Source organism: Dasypus novemcinctus, chromosome 18 (assembly GCF_030445035.2).
Source record: "Dasypus novemcinctus isolate mDasNov1 chromosome 18, mDasNov1.1.hap2, whole genome shotgun sequence".
In the NCBI taxonomy this organism is placed as follows: Eukaryota; Metazoa; Chordata; class Mammalia; order Cingulata; family Dasypodidae; genus Dasypus; species Dasypus novemcinctus.
In genome coordinates, this window is record NC_080690.1 from 16,873,203 (window position 1) to 16,893,310 (window position 20,108).

General features: G+C 42.1%; 1 pseudogene; it reads left to right on the forward strand.

Annotated features, from left to right (window-relative positions):
• Positions 1 to 677: 677 nt before the first annotated feature.
• On the forward strand, positions 678 to 1,696 carry LOC101416739 (poly(rC)-binding protein 2-like; annotated as a pseudogene).
• Positions 1,697 to 20,108: the final 18,412 nt, after the last annotated feature.

Consider the following 20,108-nt stretch of genomic DNA (forward strand, 5'->3'; position numbering starts at 1 on the left):
CACAGTGAGAGAAGTGGGAACAATAATAAGAAAAGCTAGCAAAATGAAGTGAGAATTAGGAAGGGAAAGGATTCAGGAAAAAAAGTATTAAAACAAGACATCAGGCCAAGGAAAGTCAACATTCTCCCAAAGAAGGAAATAATGGAGCAAAACAAGTAGCTAAAGAGAAGATTCAAGATAGGTTTCCAAAAAGAAAGGATTTAACTTCCAAATTAAAAAGGGCAAAGGGGCAAATCAAAATCACAATGTTATACCGTTTCACACTCATTAGATGGCTGTAGTCAAAAAGTCAGATAACAATAAATGTTGGTGAGGGTGTGGAGAAACTAGAACTCTCTACACTGCTGGCTGGAATGTAAAATGGTGCAGTCACTTTGGAAAACAGTAGGGTAGCTCCTCAAAATGCTAAACCTCACAGACCAGCAGAGGCAGAAGCTCTCTCCCACCCACCCTCCGCAGCCCTCCACCCACCTTGGGGTCTCTTTCCCTCTTTCTCCTCCTCCTCCTCCTCCATCCCCCCTTCCTCCTCTGCCAGACTGAGGGGCCCCCACTGTTCCAGCCCTGGTCTCCAACCATTACCCCTCCCATCCCCTCCCCTTTTCCCCACAGTCAGCTCGAGCCTGCAGTGACCAAAAAGTTGGCCCTTCAAAGTCCAGCACCCCAGAGCACTGCTCAACATGGGCACCAGTGTGATGGAAGATGGATCAAATGTCACTCTCACCACCCAGCTACATGCATGGAAAGGAAGTTGGCAGTACCTTCAGAAAGAAAGGAGAATCAGCTAAGAAGATGCGCGAGGAAAACGGTGCATGGGTCAACATATCAGGAGAGAATTGTCCTGAGAGAATTCACTTTGGCTGAACCGACTAATGCCATCTTTAAAGTCTTTGCTATGATTATTGACAAACTGGAAGTGGATATTAGCAGCTCAATAATAATAGCACAGCTGCCAGTAGACGTCCAGTCACCCTGAGGCGAGTAGTCCCTGCTAGTCAATGTGGCTCTCTTACTGGGAAAGGTGGTTGCAAGATCAAGGAAATAGGAAAGAGTACAGGGACTCCCCAAGTCAAATGAGCAGGCCATTAATATCGCTGGCATTCTGCAATCCATCAATGAGTGTTAAACAGATCTGCGTGGTCATGCTGGAGTCCCACTCCCACCCCCCACAAGGGCACGACCATCCCATACTGGCCCAAGCTGTGCAGTTCTCCAGTCATCTTTGCAGGTGATCAGGACAGGTACAGAACAGGCAGCGACAGTGCGAGCTTTCCCACACCAACCCGCCCATGTGCCTCAACCCTGACCTGGAGGGACTACCTCTAGGGGCTTATACCATTCAAGGACAGCATGCCATTCCACAGCCAAATTTGACCAAGCTGCACCAGTTGGCGATGCAACGGTCTCGTTTTCCTATGACACATGGCAACACCAGGTTCAGTGCAGGTTTGAATGCATCTGCTCAGACTACACATGAACTCACCATTCCAAGTGATTTGATTGGCTGCATAATCAGGCATCAAGGTGCCAAAATCAATAAGATCCCTCAGAAGTCTGGGGTGCAGATCAAAATTGCGAACCTAGTGGAAGGATCTACTGATAGGCAGGTTAACATCATTGGATCTGCTCCAGCATTAGTCTGGCTCAGTATCTAGTCAATGTCAGGCTTTCCTCCAGAACAGGCATGGGAAGCACCTAGAAGAGGGCAGATTCATCCATAATCCCCTTCTGCTGTTCACCACCACCCATGATCCATCTATGTATAGTTCGTAAATTTTCAGTGTCTACACCAGTTTATCATCGACTCGTAATTTTTTAATTAAAGTGTTTTTAATTCCTTTTTTTTTTGGTTCAACTGTCAATGCTGAGATTCATATTTAGTTTTACAAGCTTCTCCCTGTTTTTTATTTTGTATGTTGGTGGGTTTGGGGGGGGGGGGATTGGCTCATGAATTTTTTTTTCTCTTTGTCATAGAAATGTAAGGCTAGAATATTAATACATTTCAGTTCTGTTCTGTAATGTCAGGAATTTTTCCCAAAAAATTAAAAGATGGATTGGAGCTTTTTCTTTGTGAATAGAGGGGAAAAAAGCTAAACATAGAGTGAATATATGACACAGAAATTCCACTCCTATGATTCCACCCATGAAAGATGAAAACACATGCCCAGATAAAAACTTAAACATAAATGCCATCTGGTGATGAATGAATAAATGAAATGTGGTATATCCATACAATGGAATAATTTTTTGACCATAAAAATGAAGTACTGATACATGCTTCAACATGGATGAATCTTGAAAACATTATGCTGAGTGAAAGATGCCAGGCACAAAAGGCCAAATATTTTATGATTCCATTTATATGAAAGGTCCAGAATAAGCAAATCCATAGAAATAAAAAGTAGATCAGTGGTTGCCCAGAGCTTTGGGAGTTTCGGGGACAGGAATGGTGAGTAACTGTTAATAGTTATTAGTTTCATTTTGAGGTGATGAAAATGTTCTAAATTTAGTTATGGTGATGGTTGTACAACTCTGTCAATATACTAGAAACCATTGAATTGTAGGTATTGTATGTGAATTATCTCTCAATAAAGCTGTTATTTTTTAAAAGCAGGGGCACACTGGGAAGAACTGACATGAAATATGAATTAGTAAGAAAAATGTCTCAAATGAAAAAACGTGGAAATGTGTGGTTGTGTATTTCTGATTATCACCCACACCCAACATTTCTATGCACCAACTCTAGGTCTTTACGATCCATGTCCCATCCCCAAGTACCTGAGGAAGAAAACTCAGCTCTGCTGGGCTATAAAACCAGCCATTCCTGCCCTAAACAACTTTATCCAGTAGTCCTCCTTCTTCCCACAGAAACTCACTACTAACAAGGCTAAAAGAAACCCAGTTTTCTCCTTGACTGGTTCCCTTGCTACTGTGATAACTTTTTGGATGTTCTTATAAATCATTCTTGTGAGTTTGCTTTTGTCAATGGTAATAAGAATACCTATTGGTTACTAAGCACATATGTCCTGAGGACTTTACATGTATCACCCAATGACCTCTATGCTATTACTATCCCCATTTTATAGATGAGGAAACAGAAGCACAGAGATGTGAAGTAAATTGCCCAAAGCCACACCATTAGTAAGGAATGGATTCAGGTTTGTTTTTTGTTTTTGTTTTTGTATTTTTACCAGTAAGTCCACTTTAATCCATATTTTAGTCCTCCATCCTGAGGACCCTGGGATGGTGATGTCCATTCCAACTCTAAATTGAGAGGGGGCTTAGATCCCACATGGCTGATGGATGGAATTCTCCTGCTTGCAGCTGTAGACTCTCTTGGTTCCCTGGTGTGATGATTGATCATCCTCACCTCCCTGTTAGCTGACCTGGGTAAGTCCAATGAACCAGAGAGTAGGTGTTGCAACTCTGCTGAGGCTCAGGGTCCAGCTGGCACATAGACATTCCAGAGATTCAAGTATCCTGAGCATACACCAACCCCAGTGCTAAAGGATCAGTAAAAGTGACAGATGAGGCATGCATAAAGAGGTCACATCTAAGTCCAACTCCATCACACTCAGGAGCACAAATTCCAAAGTAGGGCCCACTGACAAGGCACTGAACTCCAGAGCCATCTGTCATGATCATAGGACCTGGGTGTCTCCACAGCCCTCAGTAGCACCACTACCTGGGTTGTAGCTACTTTGGCTGTCTCTGAGATCCTGCTGAGATGTATGTAAGTGCAACCCCTTTGATGACCTCTGACTAATTTTGAAGTCTCTTAGCCATAAACACTCACTTGTCTTTACCATTTTACCCTTTTTATTCAAGGTCATTTTCTAGTTGCATCACCAGCTGGCGCTTGGTAGTAATCCCTCAGTGCCAGGGAGGCTCATCCCTGGGAGGCATTGGGGGGAAGGTAATGCATTAACATGCTGAGTTTGGCTTAGAGAGTGGCCACATTTGAGCAACATGTAGACCCTCAGGAGGTAACTCTTAGGCACTCTGGAGCTTCTAGGCCTAGTTGAAATTTTAAGCACACAGGCTCATAAGCGTAGTCATCAGTATCAAGGGCCCATTGTTTTTGCCATTGTACTTGGGGGATTGTAGCTCCTACTTTGGGTAGTGTGACAGAGTTTCCCAGAATGAGATCTCAGCACTTCCTCAGTTGTTGTATGAAACTCTACCTGCTATGTCAATACCCAATGAGCATATGAACATATCTCTATAACCTATATGCATGCCTTGGAGAAATCCCTCCCACCCATGCATCCCCTATCAATGATACCCCACATTAGTGCTCCTCCCCTGCCATAGCTGAACCCCTCTGTGATCCAAAACTTCTTCAGAAATGAAGTCTAATAAATTGCCAAGTTCAAATAATAGGAAAATGAAATAGTAATGATAGGTTTAAAGATTAGAAGTAGAATACATAATTTAGAAAAACTAACAAAGTAAAAAATAAATTGGGGTATTAAAAAATGAAAAATATCATAAAAATTTTTTTTTATGTTTTGCCTTTCATTGCTGTAATAGGTGTCTCCCTGTATGTACAGTGGCAAGGCAATCTCTTCCATTTCTTACTCAGTGTCTACATTGATTCAGGTTTTGAACCCAGTCATCTGGTTCAGAACCCACACTGAATCCACACCAAGAAATATCCAAAAGTAGCCACTAGACTTAGATAATAAAAATCATTTCGCTGTTTGTATTGAGCCTCAGAGTAGCAGACTGGGATCAGACTTCTTCAAGCAAAGTTTAACAGGAGAGGATTCTAGACCCTGGGCTCTGGGACCCTAGGATTTTATACCCAGCCAGGTAGGGCCTCACAGATGTCATGAGCGCCCCTGAATCGCACACTTGAAAGTGGTACAGTGGGAAATTTCTAGTTACCATGTTAAAAAAAAAAAAAGTTGTATAAAAAAAGAATAAAGGCAACATCGTAATGATTCTAATCATGCAAGAACACAGCCAGTACTGTTCCTCTTCCATTGAGACTCCAGGAGTGGTCGCTGGGGGAAAAATATGCTGCAACAAATCATCAACCAAGAAATAATAAACTAAGCTGCAAGAACAACAAAGACATTTATTTGGGGCCTTACAATCGCAATTCGGGGAGCACAGATTTAGGTCACAACTAAAGTTAGGTCCCCTCTTGGCATTTCCAGGCAAGGGCTTTCAAGAGAAAAGGTTAGATAAGTTGTTAGTAGTTGGTGGGTATTTTGGATATTCCAAATGTCCTTCAGATTAATAGTTTCCTGAGCTCTTTTTCTTGTGATTTGTCTGTGTTGTTCAGATGTTGAGGAACACTGCTGCTTGAGGCTTTGCGTCCTTGGGCAGTTTATGATATCTGGCTGAGATCTGAGTAAGAGCAACCTCCAGAATGACCCCTGACTCCATTTAAATCTCTTAGCCATAGTAACTCTACTTTGTTTTCTTTCTTTTTATAAGATCTAGAGACAAAACCAAATTCTCCAGACATCCTTTCTGTAGAAATGCAGAATGTGTTCAAAGGGGGAAATTTTTAGGTTGTCTAAATGGTACTGGAATGAAATTTTTTAAAAATCCATGGAACTGCACAACACAAACAGTGAACCTTAAGCCATGGACTAGAGTTGATAGTACAATTATAAAAATGTGTTTTCATCCATTGATGGAAAGCAAGGTGTTCATAATAGGGTGGTATATGGGAATACTATATCTTAAGCATGATTATTCTGCAAACATACAGCATTTCTATTATGAAAAAAAAAAGATCCAATAAAACTTACATTTGCATACCAGGACAGGATCCCTGCTGCCTGAGGGCAGAAGTCATCTGGGGCCCAGATGTCTGTATAGCGGAGCCAGAAGCCTGTGGAAATAAATATCTACATCCCTTGTGCAAAGCCGTTCAACCTCACCCACAGCAAAAGAGATGTAAGTTTCATCCATAGGGAAAGGCCATTTAATAAAAATCCACAAATGAAAGAGCATGCAGTGTTTCAGAGTATAGCGGTGAAGAGCAAAAGATTTGAAGTCAGATGGCCCTGTGTTCAAGGGGCCTTGCTCTCTGTGTAACCTTGAACACAAGGCTGCAGTAGGTTTTATCAGATGCAAAACCAGGATAATCTGCTCGCAAGTGCTTTCCAGGGCCTAAGAGGTGAAAAGCACTCTACCGGGCATCTTGGGCAGAGGAAATTGCCCAACAAAACCATTGCCATGGGTGTATTGGTTTCCCATAGCTGCTGTAATAAATTGCACACCCTGGTGGTTGAAAACAGCATGAAGTTAATATCATATACTTCTGAAGGTCAGAAGACTAAAATGGGTTGGCTGCATTCCTTTTGGAGGCCCTAGGGGAGAATTTATTTCCTTGCCTTTTCCAGCTCCTAGAGTCCACCTGCATTCCTTAGCTCCAATGTCTGATTCCATTATCACATCTCCTTCTCTGACTTTACCCTTCCTGTCTTCATCTTATAAGAACCCTGTCCTTACACTGGGCCCCCCAGCATAAATCAAGATAACTTTCCCATCTCAAGATCCTTAACTTAATCACATTTGCCAAGTTCCTTTTGCCATGTAAGATAACATACTCAGGGATTAAGACATGGACATCTATCAAAGTAGGCAAAAAAATAAATATGTTTAAATTAACAGCACAGTGCCTGGTATATAACCATGCTTAAAAAGAGAAGGCAGTTATTATTGGAGTTCTTTGTGACTGGGTCAGGAATTAAGACCTGGCTGCAGTTCTATTTCAGACAAACACGCTAAACTCTTGCACTGAATTTCAAGTCAGTGGCTACCTTATCCTCACCACAGACCGGGTATGTCTAATCACCTTTATGGAGGTACACACAAAAATAAGACCACAGAAAGGTAAAGGACAAAGCCCAAAAGTGCCTTTTAAGTCACATTTGTTCAAATCTCTGGTCCCATTAGGATAGATCTGCTGTTGGCCTCTCAAAAATTGTGCTGAGCTGAGCTGAGCTGACCTGCCAGGAGTTGAAGGCAGCTGATGAAGACAATCAAAACCAAGATAGAAGTAACAGTTAAGACTTCACTCACTTATTGCATGGTATAAGCCAGGAGCTAATCTGGAGAAAAATCACCAGCTCCTCCATGTTCCACCTGCAATGGAATGGCACCACCAGGCAAGGGTTAGATGGATCAGCACACAGCTGGGGGAGCTGGAAACAAAATGCTCCAAAAGTTTTATGGATCCAAGGACTGGAGGTGGGGGGGGAGGGTAGGAAGGGGATAGAAACTAGGGTGGAAAGAGTATAATGAGTGAGAGTGGAGGCCTCAGGGTGAGTCCTGGGTTAGGACTGCAGATGTGGGTAAGGGCAGTCCAGTCAGGGGGCCCTGAGTCCTTGACTACAGCTCTCCCCAGAAGCTAAAGGGCACTGACTGGGCCCAAGGCTGAGGGGGGAGGGCAGCTTTCCCTCATGAGTACTGCCAGGTAAAGCCTTTTAATGGCCTGTTTTGGGATTAAAATATACATCAGATATTTCCAGGACCCAGACTCCTCAGGCTCGACCCTCTATCATATTTTTTAATGAATGCTAATTACTTAAATTATTGAGAGTCACAGTGGATATAGCAATGGTTAGCAAATTGCGGCTGGCAGGCTAAATCTGCCCACTGCCTGTTTTTATGCATAAAATTTTATGGAAACACACCCGCACTTTATCGTTTACATAAAATCTCTGACTGTTTTCATGCTACAGCAGCGGAGTGGAGTCGCTGAGATGGAGACCAATGGCAAAGCTCAAGTGTTTGCTATCTGCCCCTTTAAAAGAAAGTTTTCCATTTCCTGGGCTGTAGTAATAAGTAGGTCCCAAAATTTATAACAGATCAAATACAATAGAAGTTTTAATTTCCTTTTCACTGTAATAGTCCAAAGTGGGCAGCTTTTCTTGCTGTTTGATACCTGGACACAGGATGCTTCCACCTCGTGGCTCTGCAGTCCCCAAGGGACTCCACATCATTTGCCTTGAACCGGTAGAAAGGGGCAGAGAACCTGGCAGGGGCACCCCGACCTCCTCAACCCTGGCCCAGGAATGATACATCACAATCCACTGGTAAGAACTAGTTACCTGACTATATCTAGATACAAGGATGGCACACTCAATCCTTGGCTTAGCTGCCTCCTCCCCAAGACAACTTTAAGGTACAGAAATGGAGCTCAAACTCTAGTGGGCAGCCATGCTCATACCAAGTGAAGAGGAGGAAGCCAGATGGAAGAGGACTGGAGGGTAGGCTTATGTGACACCCCATCCCCACGGTGGAGCTGGAACTTTTTCAGCCTAGAGAAGGCCAGCCAAAATATTACATCATCACAGCCTCAAACAGAGGGAGGCATCCCTCAAAGAGACAGGAAGCTCTTGACTGGCAGCCAATGCCAGAATTAGGACCAAGGCTTTTAGAAAGGCAGAGAAAGCAAGATATTGTGACATAGGGAGTTCCTGTATCACTGAAGGTAAACCTACAAAGAGAAGAGAGAGCCCATCCTCAGGACATGGTTAGCTCAGGTCATGGGACTTTTAAACTGGCTCAAGCATTGAGCTTTGTTGGTCTATCAATTCCCTGATACAGTCTGAAAGTTGGTACATGTACATGTTGAGCTTTCTTAAGTTTCCAAGAATTCCCTGACCCACACAAACAAGACTACATTTGCTGCATTCAGCTCACAATAGGTTGTCTCGAAGGGAAGGCAATGCAGAAATAAAGGTAGAGACACAAGAGGGGAGACAAACCTGGGACCAGGGGACTCACAGCTTCTGGAACTGAGAAACTCAACCCTAGTTTTCCCATCGCATTTATTGGGAAAATACCAAGCAGCTGTTTGCTACTAGAACTGCAACATCATTTACAATAACAGGGAACAATTGCAATATCTAACAACTGCTACATTTAACAGATGTAACATTGACAATAGCAAACAAGTAAGCCAGTTTCCCCACAACATTTCCCCCTTTTTGCTTTTACAAAGTCTATGCAAATGACGTTTTACTGATTAATAAAGCTTTAACAAACAATAAGACTTCCAACAAGCAGAACTGACTTTCATTTCTCATGGGCTTAAAATTTCCAACTGGCAAGGCTATATAAACCAGTACTCGATATTAATGTTGGCCACATCCAATTTACAGGCTAAATTAATACAAACTCTTACCCAACCAAACAGTACTTAATATTCTATCAGTAGCAGGGACCTTACAGCTTGTCCCAATTGTTTGCCTTTTTCAGGCTCTTGATATCCACAGGTTTCTTCTGATGTTTCTTAGTAGGGTCATTGCCACAGCTTTCTTCTACGCAGCCAGATTCGTTGAAATCAGGCCAGGGCAGAAAGCCTTGAGGAAAAACTGCAAAAGCCCATTGCTGACCTTTTCACAGTTTTTGCACTTTTTGTATTCATTCAGGTTCGTTTTACTTTTACAAAACACATCTCACTGAATGCTGCCTCAATACTTTTACAACTTGCTATATGTATACTAGTTCTGTCCCGCATATCTCCATATTAACCATTTTATTTTAGGACAAAATACACCTTAAATTTCAGTTAGCATTCCCACAAACCGTTTACCCCTTTCAATATTCGCTTAACTTTTACATGTTTCCTTTTATCTTATGAAGCAATTTTAAGCAAGAATTCTATTAAGAAACAAATCATATAAATGCTTATTTAATTTTTTGGCCAATTGAATAGAGCTCTTTTAGATCACATTATATCACTAGCCAGCAAAATATCACAAAAACCATTACAATACACATTGAAAAATTACAACACACACTGACATTGAACAAACACCTTTCTGGGCACCCACCATCCTTGGGGCACCTGCCCTTCTCTTTTTTTCTTTCTTTTTCTTTCTGGGTTCCCCCCTCTTGGGGCACTTGACTTTTTCCCCCCCCACACACTAACATTGCACAAACACCTTTCTGGGCCTTTTAGGACCCTGGGCTCCCACCCTCTTGGGGCACCTACCCTTCTCTTTTTTCACACACACTAACACTGAACAAACACCCTTTCTCACTAACATTGAACAACCATACAAACACAAAGCAGTTTTAAATTTACTAATCTAGAATTTCTTCATTGCTTCAACATTTCTTTTCCAGTTCTCTTCCTCTCAATTTCTTTCTTACTCTCTTTCTGTCCCCAAGTCATGCTTGCTTTATGATGCCATGCTTGAACAAGTTCTGTAGTTAAGATACTTTGATGTCTTCGGAATGAGACCCCGCCGTGCAGTTTCCAGCGTCAGTCTCTCCATCCGCATGACTGGAGGTTCTGCATCCCACAGGAACTTTTGTCATGTCTGGCATTCATGGTATGGTTTTACCTGACAAGCTGGTACCTACACAGGATATTCTTTCATTTCCCAAAACAGCTCTGGAAGTCCTTTTCATAGCGTCCCCACTCAGAAACGCTCCCTAGCTGTGGCATGCATGCAGGGCGGCCCCGCACCTCACCGCAGCCTCTGATCTGGGAAGATTTGTCCCCACAGTCCCACAGCCGCTGCCACTGGTGGGGAAGGTGTCGATTCTGCTCTCCTTCTCCTGGAGAAATACAAGAAACCCTTGAGGACTTCGAAGGCTTTCCAAACCACTCAGGGCTCTGCACTTTTACACCAACTTTAGTTTTGCTCGAGGCAATCCTTCTTCGTGTCCCTGGTCTGGCACCAGCTGCTGCGAGCCTTCTTTCCTTCATGCCCCACGTTGCTGCATTCAGCTCATGATAGGTTGGCTCGAAGGGAAGGTAATGCAGAAATAAAGGTAGAGACACAAGAGGGGAGACAAACCTGGGACCAGGCGACCCACAGCTTCTGGAACTGAGAGCCTCAACCCTAGTTTTCCCATCACATTTATTGGGAAACTCCCAAGCAGTTTTTGTTACTAGAACTGCAACATCTAACAACTGCTACATTTAACAAGTGTAACGTTTACAATAACAAACAGGTAAGCCAGTTTCCCACAACATATATCTGATCTAAAATTCCTTCCCCATCCTAGAATTAGCTGGGGCTATGGTGGTTTGGAGCTGTATGTATCCCAGAAAAGCATGTTCTTAAACTGAATCCATTCCTTTGGGTGAGAACCCACTGTAAGGAGGGGCTTTGTTGAGGTTACTTCAGTTAAGGTGTGGCCCAGCCCAATCAGGATGAACATAATCCTATTACTAGAGTCTGGATTTTTACAGGTGGGAAAATAGACTGAAAAAGTATTGCTCTTTCCCCAGTCTAGCCAAGGACAAAACTGGAACTAGAATGCAGGCTGTCTCTGGCCTCTCCATCCCTTCTTTCCTTCGCCAGGAAGCTATTTTGTGACCACAATGGATGAGGTGATATACTGTGTAGTGGCACCTTCCTGGAAAACCCTGTTTCAGGTACTGAAAGGTGATGGGGGGAAGAACAGACCTAGCCACTCGGTGCTTATAGCCCCAGACCCAAGTACCACTGAGCTGGCATCCAATGACATTTTATAGATTGGGGGGGGGGGTGCATTTAATGTTCTGTGAATCAGCACTCCACCTTGAGCCCTAGGCTGAGAAGTGACCCTGTCTGCAGACCGACCCTTAGGTCTATGTGACACATTGAAACAGCCCTAAGGGAGGTTTTCTCTCTGACCCAGCCTTGCCCCTGCATGCTGTCCCTTTTTTGGTCCCTCTTTTCCCCTGTCTTCAGAAATCCTGTGCTGTGTCTTCTGATAGCCAGTTGTCTGATCACAGGCTCCAAGCCCAGGCTCCAACCCCAGGCGCCCATTCCTAGTCTTGCATCTGGGGCCCAGCCTCGGGCTCCCACCCCTCCCTCAGAGCCAGGCAGTGGCTGATACTCACTAGACCCAGATCCTGGTAGAAAACTATGACAAAGGGAGAGAAAAGAAGGAGGTAGAGAATGCCTTCTTCAGTGAGAGGATTCAGAAGATTTTTTTGCCAACTCAGTACTTATACTAACTGTTGATGACAACGATGCGAAGTATGGAAGTTTGACACAGACAATTTAGAGATGCTCATACCTAGTGTTTATTTTTTCCTTTTAGACAAACTGACTTCATTTCAGGTCATATAAAATTAAACCTTCTATTATCTGGCCAGTTACGTTTCAAATGAGGGCTTCTCCCAAATGTAAATGAAACATAAGGCCTTGGGAAACTTGACATGCACATCACAAGGTCTCTCGCCCCTTTGAGGGGAGATCTTAGAGAAACTTGAAGAAAGCATGCAGTTATATCATGTTCCTTTAGAAGAAGGCAAGATTGCATTTTGACCAGGGACTCATGGTAACATTAATATTTCCTATCATATGAGATCATTGTAAGAATGGAGGGGAATCACACATGTAGAATACACGGCATTGCATGGGGCTAGTGGTCAACACTGAACAAGCAGAAATGGCATGCTTATTTGTGGACTGTGATAGGTAGCAAAGCTGTGTTAGGCAGATTAAATCCCTTTCTTCAGGGAGGCTCTGTGACAGCCTACGCAATAGCCAGCAGCAGTAGGGCCTTGGAGAGATCTGGGATTATGTTAACAGAACATATCAGGAAACTCAGGGACAAAAGAATGGGTGGGGACAGGCTCAGTCTTTGGCTCTCAGGCACCCTTTCTCACCAAAATGCCCTGGCAGACACCAGGGAGAATCAGGTTTCCCACCCTGGGGAAGAGGCAGGGGACGGCTTCATGCCAGACTATTACTCTTGACACTTTTTGAATCCTTACTTCATATTTGGCTCTGCTCTAAACAATTTGCATAGCCAAGCCCATTTTATTCTCACAACTATGTGGGTCACATTTTAGAAATTTAAAAAACTGAAGCTTGTGGGGTGAGCTTTGGGTCCACAATCAAAAAGCCAGAATGCAACAGAGAAGAGTTTTAAACCCTGTCCTGTCTGGCTCTAAATAGTCTTCCTTCGTATTTCCCCATGGTAGGCTGAATCATGGCCCCGAGATATCAGGTCCCAATCCCTGGACTCCATAAGTGTTACCTTATTTGGAAAATGGGTCTTTGTAGATATGATTACGGTAAGGAATTTGAGATGGTGAGATTATCTGGATTACCTGGTTGGGATCTAAATGCTCTCACAAGTGTCCTTATAAAAGAGAAGCAGAGGGAGATTTCATACATACACACACACATACATGAGAAGAAACGCTGTGAAGATGGAACACTGAGATTTGAATATGCTGGCCTTGGAGATGGGAGTGATGTGGCCACATGCCAAGGAATGCCAGCAGCCCCCCAAAGTGGAAGATGCCAGGAACAGAGTCTTCCCTAGAGCCTCCAGAGGGGACATGTCCCTGCTGACACCTTGACTTCAGTCCAGTGATAGACTGATTCAGGACATCTAGCCTACAGAGCAGTGAGAACATAAATTTCTGTTATTTAAACCTTCAAGCTCATGGTAATTGGTTACAGCAGCCACAGGAAACTAATATACTCTCCATCAGAAGAAGAAAAAGCTGTTGACAGAAGAGAGGCAGGCTCAGGACACCTCCCTGGCAGGCGTTCTGGGGAGCCATCCTCTCCCTAGCATCTGATAACTGGACACTTAAGAGCCAAGGGAATCAGCTCAAAGTCACAGTAGGTTCACGAATCAACGAATCAAGGTGTCCAGATAACCTTGCTCTTTCCTTCTCCCTGGATTTAGCTGGAAGTAGATTATGAGGCAAAGGGGAGGGCAGCTTTTGATTTTAAAGGCAGAGCAGGTGAGACTCCGGAGGGTCCAGCTGAGACCAGCCTCTCCATTACTCCTGCCCAGCCCTGCCCAGTATGCTCTGCCTCTCCAAGTTGAAAGAGAGCTAGAGCAGGAGATAAGGTCCTGGGAGAAATAGGGAAGGAGGAAAACGAAGAGATTTCTAGTGCGCATCACCCACGATCCCATGCATGCTCCCAAACACAGGCATACATGCATGCTCACACTTGTGTAAAGATACTGAAAGACACAGGTTTCCCACCAAAACCTTAGATCCTGAGCACGAGCCTTTTCCTTCCTTCTTCATCCTTCCCGTTTGCTGATTCATACATGTGGCAGAAGGGGACACTGTGGAGAGGGGCTGCTGTGGAAAGGGACCAAGGAAATCTTGTTTCTCCCATTAGCCAGCATCGCCTTCATCATCACGCTGCTATGACCTCCATAACAGGCTTCTCCATTTCCTATAGTTGTTCACCTCCAAACAGCCCACCTTTCCTTGCCTCAAATCTATTGGCTCCTGGCCACACATGCACCCATTGGACCCCAGATTCAGCCCTAGTCCTTGAACTGAAGCACTTGGGATGGAGAAAATAGGCCAGTTTATATGGGAGTGCACTGGTTCAGGATGTAGAAGTATCTGCTGACCCTGCCATAGAGGTCTGGGCTTGACGGCAGTACTTATTTCCTTTCTCTAGGTCTCCTTATCCCATTTTGTGAGAAGGGATGTATTTGACTGCAGATCTTATGTTCCTTCTGGCTCTACATTCTAACCTGAGTAACAGTAACTACATTCTCTAATACCCCCAAGTAGTCCCTTACCTTCCCTGGGCTTCAACAAAATGAATTCCTTAATTACTTTACAGCTTAAAAAGTACTTCTTCAATCACTGTTGCACATCACCTCTGCCAAACTCCAGCTAGTCAGACCAGGAAGGGAAATGTCCACCCCATATGACAGAGGTATTCACAGAAGCTCAGGGGTGGTCCTGCTGGAAATTGTCTGTGAAGTGTGTGGTCTTTCGGACATGCTAGAAGCTTCAAGGGGACCAAGGTCACTCATTTACTCCTGGAACTTAATTACCTCATTAAAATACTGTAATGTAAATGTACAGTAGTGATTCTATTGGGAGGACAATTCTCATCATTGTTTAGAAAATAGAGTTAAGTGACAAAAGACCTGAGTCTTTGCTACTTATCTATGCCCAGAGTTCAAGTGCTCAGTGTCTCTGATTTTAGTTTCATCTAGCTGCTTACATTTATCTGGCAACATCCCACACATGGCAACTATGAACCTTCAAGGAGATAATGTCTGCCGGGACTATCTCAGTGCCTGACACAAAGTAAATATTTAGTTAGAGGTAAATACTATTACTAGCTTCAAGTTCTTGAAATCCATCTCTCAGACAAGCATTTTGATAATGTTGTTTCTAACCTTCATAGCAAGGTTGGTATTCTTTTCCAAATTATTGAAGTCAGGTACAAAATGCTTTGCCCAAAGTCATTCTGAGTTGTTGATCTGGTAGTCAAACCTAGATCTGTTTTTCCCCAGCCTTTGCCCTTTCTATAGCTGTGTATGGCGGCTCCCCTAGCAGCATTCAGTGGGATGAGAGACCCTTCTTTAGCTGCTGCCATCCCTACCTGCCTGGTGTCCTCTAGAACCCAGGTCTGGGTTTTCTAAGCACATATTTTCAAGAGGCACAATTTCTTTTTATTGAGGACAGCAACAACAACAAGGAATAGCAGAGAGGTGGGACTTGACAGTCACCGTCCAGCCTAGATTCTGGAACCCCAGACACTCCTCCTTCCCCATGGGGACCCAACTAGAAGCTTATGGCTACACAGTGCTCCATGTTAGGGTCTGGGAATATGAGGACAACAACAGAGAGGAATTAGTAGCTTGGGCTGAGCCAAAGACTTGTCTGTGTGGAAGAGCCACAGCCAGCTCCTGTGGTTCTCCACCGTTAAAACTGGAATTCTGCATAATTCAAACTAAAGGCCACTGATGATACTTATATATATGGGGAAAGAAAGCAACAGAGAACATCAGTTTAGCCACCAATTCCCTTTGGTACCAGAGCTAACCCTTCAATTTGATAGAGAAGCTCAGTTCCCAGATTCTGGATCACCCCATCCTAGGGTTTAGTGAAGTAAAGAAATTTTAGACTCAGGAATTGCAGTATCAATTTTAGTTATATTTTATATAATAATGTCAAGATAAACATTTTTGCACCCCTGAACTATAAGACCTTGTGCAATTTCACAAAACACACTGGAGAGGCTATGAGCAATGAGGGAGTCCTGCTCTGTCACCTGCAACTCTAATATTCTGCTGCTTATCTTTGAAATGGGGTTAATAAAAAAAAAATACCTAACCCAAAGGGACCTTATGAGAAGTAAAAGTGGAGATACTTGTCAAATGCTTAGCATATTTACTCTCTCAGGTTAAGCATCCAAGAAATAACAGATAATATTCATTGCTATTAGTATTGACCTCCAATTATCCTAGCAACATGCTAAGATACTTCCCCTTATAGAGTTCAAGATTCCTAATCCAAAGAAAATCAACGTAAGACATTTTGTAACCTGGTGTGTTGAGAAGTTAATTGGCAACTCTTTTTTCTTTTTTTTTCCTATTAGTGCTTCATGGGGGAAAAAAAGTAACATTCTTTTCCCAAATCTTATAAAGGCCAGTCCTATCTTATGCCTTAAAAGAGGGCAAGGGTTCAAACTAATTGTCAGTTTGGAGGTTGAATTCCAAAGCTGAATGTGAGATAGAAAGGGTAGTAATCTGGCAACTGACCCTTCAAAAAGAAAGAACATCATTCAATCCCTTCAACATATTTGGTTTCCTGAGCCTGGAGGATGGAACATTCACTGCTTTCAAGTGTGAAGACCAGCTCATCTGCACGTAGAAAGCTGCAAAGAGGCAGACACTAGATAGGAGTGACTGTTAACCCAGAACTGTTCAAATGTCTCCCAAGCTTGTAGCATTTAATCAAAGCTCACATGCTTGGTGGTGTATCCTAGAGGTTCTCAACCAGAGGTGACTTTGCCCCTGAGGACGTTTGACAATGTCTGGAGACATTTTGGGTTATCATAACTGATGAGGGGGTGCTACTACTATCTTGTAGGTAGAGGGCCAGAATGCTGCTAAATATCCTACAATGCAGAAATGCAGAGTAAATTTCCCAAAACAAAGAATTATCTGGCCAAAAACGTCAATAGTGATGAGATCGGAGTGTCTTGTCTGTTGCTATGGGGATTAAAGATCACCAGAGGGAAGCGGATGTGGCTCAACTGATAGAGCATCCACCGACCATGCAGTGAGCTGACCCATGCGCAGTGCTTCTGCACGCAAGGAGTACCGTGTCACACAGGGGTGTCCCCCACACAGGGGAGCCCCATGAGCAAGGAGTGTGCCCTGCGAGAAGAGCTGCCCCATGTGAAATGTGCAGCCCACCCAGGAATGGCACCACACACATGGATAGCTGACACAGCAAAATGACACAACAAAAAAGAGACAGATTCCCAGTGCCACTGAGAATGCAAGTAGACACAGAGGAACACATAAGGAATGGACACAGAGAGCAGACAATGGGGGGGGGGGAGGGGAGAGAAATAAATAAAATAAATCTTTAAAAAAAATATAAAGACCACCAGAGCAATAGCCAACACTTGAAAGGTCATATAGGCCTCCTTAACCTGTCTTCTCTGGGATCAAGACTATCTTTAGACTAGCAGCCCTTTCACAATTTCCCGAAATGTATAATCCAAGGTTCTTAGACAATTCCAAAGGAATGGAAAGAGGAACTATCAAAGAGCTGAGATGATATTTTTTCTGCTAATACTAAATATTAGCAAGTCCTGGAAGAGCCACAGTTAATGTTTTAGAGAAAATATTCTCTGTGAATCTATTAGGAAATTACAGAGAGGTGTGTGAGATCTTCAAAATTACTGCTGATTTGGGGGAATATCTATTGCCGGTGATGAGCCCATACTTTGGCTCATCCTTTGGAATGTTTTTAAACCATGAAACAATGAAACAATTGGCATAAAATAAAAATAGAGAATATAGATCATTTTTTAAATTAGAAAAGAAAACTCTGAAACCTTTTTGGTAACAATCAACATGCAGTAACTAAAGACAAAGTCCTGAAGTATAAAAACATCTCTATTTCTTTTAAAAAATAAATTATATTGATACATATTAATAAAGCATAAATCCATCCAAAGTGTTCAATAATTGGTATTTGGTATAATCACATAGTTGTGCATTCATCACTTCAATTCATTATTCAAGAATTTTCATTATCCAATAATAATGACAAACAAAAAACAGACAAACAAAAAACCTCATTATCTCTCAATCTATCTAAAAATCTTCCCTATTTTGTAAAGCCTGAATGTTTTCCATGTGGATAGCTTGTGAGAGGGAGTAATAAGGAAGGCCATTAGTCTCATGATAAAAAATAATCAAATACCTCAAATCTAAATGCATTGAAACACTTGATAAGGCCTGTTATGAGAGTTAAAGGGATAGCAAGCATCAGATAATGAGAAATATTGGTGGCAACTGAGAGTCTTAAAGGGTAGACTTTGTGAATATATGTATTTACAAATATAATAGTTTCTTTTCAGATGTGTAAAATTTTTTGTCAATTTTCCATGTACATTGTATGCTCCAGTTACATATAAGTACAAATTTATTTGTTTTTCAAAAAAGTTCTTTGTATTATATACTTTTTAGTATTTATTTTCCATTGTTTTGGGTTTCTTTTTGAGTACTCCTATTAAGTATATGTTGTACCTTCTTTGCCTCTCCTCCATATGTATCATTTTCTCTCAAAAATTTTTTTCTGTTGATTTTTTCCCCTATCTAGCATTTATTTCTCTTAATTTACTTTCTGTGTTATCTAGTCTTTCTTATATCCCAGATATAGAGGAAATTATCAAAGAGCAACCTCCAAAATAACCACAAAGATATATCTAGTTAAAAGATATTATGAAAAAGAAAACATCATTTACAATAGAAAAATATAGCCAGCCTAAACTGTATAAGAAAAGTACAAACATATATGGGGAAAAGAAACACTCCTGGAAGATACAAAAACAAATGGAAAGACAAATTGTGTTCTTGGATAGCAAAACTCAACACTAAATATACATGCCTTTGTGTATATATATATGTTTCCCCTAAGTTAAATTAAAGTTTTAACATAATGGCTTTCTTCTTTAAGTCAAAAGACTCTTTTCCTACCCACTATACTGGCAGGACCCAGTGTGGGAGAGGAGTGCAGGGAGAATAAAATTCTAGTATGTTGCTAGTAGAAATGTGAATTGTTACAGTCTTTTGGGAAAGAATCCAGCCATACCTATTCACATTAAATAATGTACATATCATTTAATCTATCAGTTGCTCTCCTGGAAATCCATCCCATAGCATTAAAAGTACCAGAAAAAATATAACTGCACCAAGATCCTTATTTTATCACTTCAAAGGAAACAATGAACCTACAAACAACCTGAGTGTAATTTCCTAGGGAGCCAAATTTTGCTACATTCCTATAGTTCAATAGCAGGCATATCTTAGAAAAGCTGTCTGGAAGGAATTTCCAAAATGTATTTTTTAATGAGACAAGAAGCATACAGAGAGGTATATGTAGTGGGATTCCATTATTGAAAAAATGAAGTGACAAAACTTGTGTGTGTATGTGCATGTATATGCATGTATATAGTGAGGCGAAAAGGAAACAAGATGTTTCAAATACAAACCTGAGGAGTAATACTTACATTGGTCCCAGAGGGATGCAAGAAGGGTGGTCATTAGAAGCACAAAAACAATTTTACCTGGATCATGGCCTTTTCACTTTCTTCTATATACTTTCCTGAATTTGTTTTATGATACAAGATTCATGCATTTTATATAATCAGAAAAAAAATGCTATATTATTGGGGATGGGAGAGAAAGTAAAACAAAGAGATGCATAATTTCTTCCACTGCAGCACTGTGGAACAAATCTTATTGGTTTTGCAGTCAGAAGTGGTAATAATCAACAGAATGGGAGGGGGAGAGAAAGGTGGTGAGAAAAGAGTGTGGAAACAAGAAAACCTCCACACATTTAAGGGCTGCCATGCACAATTCCAGGAGGTATCATTCACGAGGATATAACATGAATGTTGCCTCCTGAGAGGTACAGTGCACAATGTACACAGTCATACATGGCAGCACTGCTAATACTAGCTTTGGGTGTTCCGGACTCTCTTCATTCCATCTGTCACACAAGACAATCCAAACTCTATACACAGGTGTATTAGTCAGCCAAAGGGGTGCTGATCTGAAATACTAGAAGGGGTATTTATTTGGGGTAGGAACTTAAGATAACCAGGCCATAAAGCATAAGTTACTTCCCACACCAAAGTCTATTTTCACATATTGGA